Genomic DNA, 7,863 nt, shown 5'->3' with positions numbered 1-7,863 from the left:
TTTTTATTTTGTATGTCACCTAGGGAAATTATTCATAGAAAGTGGAACCGTTTTGCTGCCTAGTGTATATGTTTTTCTCATTTTCTTCTGACTTTTATTTTCTTGTATTATGTGGCCTTCTTCCTATAATCTCATGGATTGTTCTTTTATATTTTGTGACTCTTTATTTGTTTTAAAATCTCTCTCTCTATATATATATGTTCTATACATATTTTGTTTTGGGGGAAGGCACCAAATCTTACATTTATTTTTTTTTTCCCTGATTTCTATTTTAGTTTAGAGAATGGAATTGCTTCTTGATAAACACTTAATCGTTAATTGATTTCTTCATATTTTTCTTTATGAATATGGCATCTGGCACCTGTGATGGTTAATTTTAGGTGGCAACTTGACTAGATTAAAGGATACTCAGATAGCCAGCAAATCTTTATTTCTGGGTATGTCTATGAGGGTGTTTCTGGAAGAGATTAGCATTGGAATCAGTGCACTAAGTAAGGAAGATCTGTCCTCACCCGATTTAAGATGGAAGTGGGCACCATCCAAGAGGCTGAGGATGTGGATAAAACAAAAAGACAGAGGTAAAGTGGACTGCCTTTCTTCTGGAGCTGTGGCAGCCTTCTGCCATTGGACACCAGAATTCCAGGTTCTCAGGCCTTAGGGCTGAGACTGAGAGTTACACCATTGCCTTCCCTGGTTCTCCAATGTGCAAATGGCATATCGTGGACTTCTCAGCCTCCAAAATCATGTGAGCCAATTCCCTTAATAAATTTTCCCTCATTTATCTGTTTATCTATCTATCTATCTATATCTATTCTATGTATCTATCTATCATCTATTCATTTGTCTGTCTACCTCCTATTGGTTCTGTTTCTCTGGAGAGCCCAGACTAACCAGTATTTAGACAGATGTCAAACTCAGAAGTAATATGCAAATTGGTGACAAACCACAATCTCAGTTTGGAAAATGTTCTGGCCATCCATTTGGCTACTCTTCCATATTTAGAATTTAATTCCCACTTAAGCAAAAAAACAAAAACAAAAACAAAAACAAAACTGGGCATAGGAAAGATGAGGGTCTTAGTATTGGGCATGATGTGGAATGATGACTATGGGATGATGTCTGGGACTCATTTTCTAGGCTTTTGCTTTTTCATATCTTTGTACTGCTATTTTTTGAGCCAGAGGAAATTAGCTAATAGGCATAATGTCCAAGTGACATGGCTGGATTGAGTTAGTTCATATTGCCAAAGTAAGTTGTTCATTAGGATTTGTGAAAGATAACAAATACCAAAGGGTATTCAACTAATCTGAATTGATGAGTAGGGAGTTTGTTGAAATCCTTTGGAACAACTTCAATCAACATTCTTTTTTTTTTTTTTCTGGCCTGTATTTCCTTGCTTATGTTTTTTTCACTTCCTATCTGTTAACCACTGGAAAATACAAGAGACAATGATAGGAATTTAGTAAAAATAAGCAAACAAACTTAGAATTGGCATTAAAACTATTTTTGTTTGCTTATTGATTACTAAGGAAAAAGGAACATTTTTAAAAAAATCAAGAATACTTCAAACAATTCAATTTCCCAGTTTAGAAATTATGTTATCATAGCCTAATTGGTAAAATATGTGTATTTGAGTCTTCTCAAGCCTAAATCAAGCCAAAAATAATAGCTAGCATATATTGGATGCCTACCTTGTACCACACACTGTATGAAAAAAATTTTATTGTTAATCCTCACAATAAATCTATTAGGTAAAATTATTATTATTCTTACTTTGTATCTTACAAAGGTTAAGATCAAATAGGTAGCAGGTGGTATCAGGAACACCTATTCACTTATGGCATCTGGCGCACATTGTGGCTCTTTCTGATACAGATACTTCTGAATGGTTTGCAGAATTTATCACTATTTGAAGGTTACCATTTGTAAGATAAATATTAATTTTCCTGTAAACCAAATGTAGACATAATTAATAACTCTATAATTACAGATGAATGGTTGTTCACATAAGAAAATATGAAAATGTGTTTATTATATCTGAAGATGCGAATTCCTTAGTTGTATTGTCTCAGAGAGAGAATACAGTGAGGTGGGTTAGAGATTTTCTGTTGAATTATTAGACCAAGATTTTTATGTACCTGGAGGCAGCTAATGAGAATCATATTTCCTTTCCACTTCATCAACTTTCCCTCCTTCCTCTCTCCTCATTAATATTAGGATGACTTAAAGTTGACTTTTCTTCTCAATGGCATTTTGTTGTTTGCCTTAACTTCCCTCACATATTCTGTCCAATACCCAGGTAGTGGGAAAATACATTTATATATGGGGCTTTAGGAGACATCTCTAATACAATTCATTAGTCTTCCTAGAACATATATGACACAGAAAATACTCCAGGTTGATATTTTTAAAGCTAATGAGTCTCTAATTAGCATCTGACTGACTACAGCTAGCAAGATATGTGCCTCTCCAATGATTTATAGTGATTACCATAATCCAAGATTCTTTCTCATCCTTGAAATTTATCTTAATCAAGTAGCTTCAGGAATACACACCTTTGCACACATACACTTCTGATGTTCCTTGTGGTGAACAGAACAAAATAAAATACTAATACACTAGAAGAAATTAATTTCAATATAAAAAGTATATTGCTGAAATATTCTATTAGGAAGAAGAAAACAAAACAATAATGCTCTTACGCAGAATAGATTGGCATTCAGGAAACTGTATACATAAGGATATGCTGATAAGTGTTCACAAGATATATTAAATAGTTGCAGCTCTGAGTGGTTGATAATGGATCTCTATTTGAGTCTTGAGTTAAAGTCCAATTAAGTCCTACATTTATTCATTCAAGTAATATTTGCTGAGATGCCATATGACCTTTTAGACTTATATGATTCTAAGGATATAATCAGGAACAATATAGGCATGGTCCCTGTCACAAATTACATACAGTCATTTGAGAGTGGGCAGGTAATAAAGTAAGGTTGAGGGTGGACAGGTAATAAAGTAAGCTGTGACCTATGGTAAATGTCATGGTAGGAGAAATACATACCAGGAGGAAATAATCTAGTTTGGAAGGTAAGGAATTTTGATTAGAGGAAATGAGTTTCAATCAGAGACTTAAAAGACGGTAAGGATGGAAAAAAAGGTAATCAGTGAACCAACAACGTGGGGAATGTGCAAGCATGTGTGTGCGGGTGTGAGGTGGGAGTGGATGCCTGGTGTTCTGCAAGCCATTTTCTGAATCTACTTTCTTATTTGTCACAGGAGACAATTTGTTCACACATATTTTAAGGCTTTTTTTTTTTTGCTTAGAAAAATTCTGTGTCCATGAAATCCTAAAAAACAACCTTACACTAATAAGACTTAAAAGAGCCAAGCTCTCCTAATACTTACACTATAAACTCCCTGATTTAAAATTTTATAACTTTTAAAGTTATAAGTCTTTTGAACCAGTAAGAAAATTATCAGGCTCATTCCAGGGTGAGTAAGAATCTTAGAGTAGGCTTCATTAGCGTTTAGTAAATTACTATTGGGGTAAGCTGAATGATATCCTAGGCTTGAAAGAATGACTGCAGTCTCAGAGGTGCCTAACTTTCTGCCATGGGGTAGTGTGCAAAGTGAGAGATACTGGTGCTTATCTACCTGAGAAAAACTCATTTACTCTAGATAAAATAAAATTGCATGGAGAAAATTAACTTCATACATTCCAGCTTGTAAGGGAGACCTCATTTCTTGCTGTAGAAATTTTTTTTTTTTTCTTAAATATTCAGGGAGATTTAGACAAGCAAAATCAGGATTATTATACCTTCAAATTTTTTAGTTTCTCCTGGAAGTAACTAACCCCTCACTCCCTGAAAATAGGGGAGAAGTCTAGTAGTAATGGCAAGATACTGAAATTATCTCTTCAGATAATGAGCCTCGGATTAGCATCTGACTAGCTGTAGCTAGCAAGATGTGTGCCCTTCCAATGATTAGGTCTTTAGTACAGTGACTTCAATCAAAAGAACTTTTGATTGAAGTCACTGTACTAAACTCAATATTAGAACTACCCAGATAAAAGGGCGTTGACTCGTAGCAGATTGACTGTGGAGAAACCATTTCCCAGAACACTGGAAAGAAAAAGGCTACATTATTATTTGGCAACATATGGGCACTGACACTACATTCTCTCTCCAGTTGAAGATATGGCCTTGTTGATTTGAAACTAGTTCAAGAAACAAGAGAGTTTTTCTCATTTAATTATTTTTGTGGAAAGATCTGATAAACTGGTATCCATCAAGACATTAAAGACCTATATTCAGTTTAATATATTATCATTTAAAGAATATGCCTATTTTTAAAAGAATGCTCATTTAATTCAAAGTAATTTAGTTTTATTGGTGAAAGTTTAGGAGCCAGTGCCAATTCTTTAGAAAAGACATGTCTGGTAATATATTCTACAATGAAACCTTCTACATTGCTTTGCAAAGAGAATATGACATGGTGAAGAAATAATTCTTGAGTACAAAATGTAGCATCAAGAATTACTAGCTCTGACATGGTACTAGCATAAAACCAGACACATAGGCGATTTGAACAGAATAGAGAACCCAGAAATAAATCTACATATTTACAGTTAATTGATTTTCAACAGAGGTGCCAAGAACACACAATGGGGAAAGGGCAGTCTCTTTAATGAAAGGTGTTGGGACAACTAGAAATCCACATGCAGAAGAATGAAATTAGACCCTTATCTCACATCATACACAAAAATAAACTTGAAATGGATTAAAGACTCAAATGTCAGACCTGAAACTGTAAAATTACTGGAATAAAACATGGGGAAAGTTCCATGACATTGGCAATGATATTTTTGGAAATGAACCCAAAGCACAGGCTAGAAAAGCAAAAATAGATGGATGGGATCACATCAAGCTTCTGCACAGCCAAGGAATCAATCAAGGCAGTGGACACAAAACCTATGGAATGAGAGAAAATATTTGTAAATGATATATCAGGTAAGAAATTAGTATACAAAATATATAGGGAATTCAAACACAACTTAATAGTAAGAAAACATATAATCAGATTAAAAATGACAAAAAATCTGAATACACATTTCTCAAAAGAAGAAATACAAATAGTCCACAGATATATTTTAAAATTCTCAAAAACACTAATCACTAGAAAAATGCAAATTAAAACAGTAATGAGATATCATCTCTCACCTGTAAGAATGGCTATTATCAAAAAGAGGAAAGATAACAAGTATTGGTGAGGACGTGGAGAAAAGGGAACTCTTGCACACTATTGGTGGGTGTAAATTAGTAAAATAATTATGGAAAACTATATGGAGATTCCTCAAAAATTAAAATAAAAATACTATATGTTCCATCAATCCAACTATTGAGTATATACCCAAAGGAAATGAAATCAGTATGTCGAAAGATAGCTGCACTCCCATGTTGATTCCAGTATTGTGCACAATAGCCAAGATATGGAACCAATGTAAGTGTCCAACAATGAATGAATGGATAAAGAAAATGTGGTATATAGATAATGGAATACTATTCAGCCTTAAAACAACAATGAAATCCTGTCACTTGTGACAACATAGATGAACGGATGAACCCGGAGGACATATGCTAAGTAAAAAAAGTTAGACACAGAAAGAAAAATACTGCATGGTCTCACTTACATGTGGAATTTAAAAATTTGAACTTTTAGAAGTAGAGAGTACAATGGTGGCTACCAGGGGATTGGAGGCATGGGGGAGTGGGGAGATTTTGGTCAAAGGATACAAAATTTCAGTTAAATAGGAGGAATAAATTCAAGTGTTCTATAGTGCATCATGGTGACTGTAGTTAATAGTTAATTGTAATTAATTGTATTCTGGAAAATTGCTAAGAGTAAATTTTAAGTGTTCTTGCTCCAAAAAGTAAGTATATATGCTGTGGACATAATCACAAAAAGATTTCCTGCTAGGTTTTCTATCTGCTACTTTGCTAGCAATCAGCCTTTGGGGAACATTTTATTAACCTTGTATTATATTGTTACTTGTTTTCCTTCTGTTGACTAGATGAACATTGTCCAGTGGAAATATAAGCCAAACCACATGTGATTTTGTAATAGCTATTTCATAGGTAATCAATGAGATTTTACAATAGACACATTTCACATTCTCACTGACCACAGTGCATTCCTAGATCTCTAGAGCCTTGCAAATGTGCTTTGCCTAACTATTTCTCATTATAGCCCTCTGGATTGCTAATAACCAGATGGTTTGTATGTAAAGGAGCTATCTCAGAGAGGCTGGATTCAGGACTCATTTATGCTTCACTATATGATCATCTCTGTAAGAGTAAACTTACTTTTATATTATCATTATGTAGAGCTGACAGGACAAGTGTGGATTGAGCATCTGTTCTATTAAAAAGGGCTGTCTTGAAGACTCCAGCTTGAGAGAAACTAAGGTTACCTTGATGGACAGTGAAAGAAATCACGACGAGTGAAATTTATTGATTAAAAATTTATTGACTTTAAATACTTTTGCCTACTGCCATAATAAAAAAATCTTTACACTGTTTATAAAAGAAAAAAATTATAAGCTAATGTATTTGTTCATTAGCTACAGTTAGCCATTCCACAAGGTATACGTATTTTAACATGTGCATAATAAATACATATAATTTTTATTCCTTAATTAAATATTAATAGTAAAAGAATTGCTAACTCTGAGATTCTGGGTAATGCATTTACCCTCCTGCATTTTCAGTTTCTTTTTTCTGACTTGTAAAATGAGGAAATTATTCATTAGAAAGTCAGAGATTTATAATCTGGATTAAAAGATAGGGAAAGAATTTACCCTAGTGATCAGTACAGAGGAAAAGCTCAAAAAATGTTAGCTATTATTTGCACAAATGTAGGGGAAACGAGCAACAATAAAACCATAACAGTGCGGTTGGAAAGAACAACTTTTTCCTAAAAATTAACCTGTTTCAAAATTGAAGAACACTTGTTTCTCTCTTCCTATCTAATATTCTGCCCACATGTAGGAGAGAGAGTGAATTTGTATATTTAATGTTATATAAAACACTCCCATTAATATCAGTCAATTAACTCATCTATAAAATTCTCAAAATAAACATTCATACCACAAACATTCAAAATAAATGTTATACCAGGGATAAATGTCACTGTTCAACTTTTTTCCAATTTTTCCTCCTGAAAAAATTTAGAAAGTCAAAGTAAAATTCACATTTCAAATAGCCTTTATTGGAGCTCAACAATATCTCTTCTCCAAATATAAGTGTTTCTCAGTTGTGGAACATAACATAAAACCTCACTGTGAAAGTAAACATTTGTTGATGTTCAGCAAGACTAGTTCGAAAGTGAAATAGCTTTGGACTTGCATCAGTCAGGAGGGAAAGTGACAATAAAATGATTCGATGCACTCATTCCAGGACTCCTAACTCAGAGTCGAAGAATGCTGCAGTCAAAAAATCAGTAATGAGCAGAAAGGAAAGCACTATGTGTAATTAATCTTATAATTTTTACTGGAAATCAAATTAAGTATATATAATATTATGTAAAGAGGATAAATATATCAATAAAATATCAAATTCTTAGTGGCTAATAATTGAATATTAATTCTAATTTCTTAAACCTCTACAAAGCTGTTGAACTATATACCCTATCCATCTTATGCCTTAAATCTGCTTGAGTACATGAATCTGTCATACATTAGAGTGGAAAGGCATTAACGAGATGCAAAATAGCCATTAAAAAAGCTTTCAAAATATTTTACAAATCAATTTTCATTTCTATGTATTTTTAACTTATATCTATTAATCCCTATTATATGATGAACAA

General features: G+C 33.3%; 1 non-coding gene across 1 annotated transcript; it reads left to right on the top strand.

The window, feature by feature from the left end:
- The first annotated feature begins 5,912 nt into the window (after positions 1-5,912).
- Positions 5,913-6,023, top strand: LOC138382281 (small nucleolar RNA SNORA32). Its single transcript, XR_011233370.1, has one exon. It is a non-coding gene; the product is annotated as a small nucleolar RNA SNORA32 (small nucleolar RNA).
- Positions 6,024-7,863: the final 1,840 nt, after the last annotated feature.

The sequence above is a fragment of the Eulemur rufifrons genome, chromosome 3, assembly GCF_041146395.1.
Source record: "Eulemur rufifrons isolate Redbay chromosome 3, OSU_ERuf_1, whole genome shotgun sequence".
NCBI lineage: Eukaryota > Metazoa > Chordata > Mammalia > Primates > Lemuridae > Eulemur > Eulemur rufifrons.
Note: the sequence above shows the minus strand (reverse complement) of the source record. Positions and strands in the feature narration are given on the sequence as shown.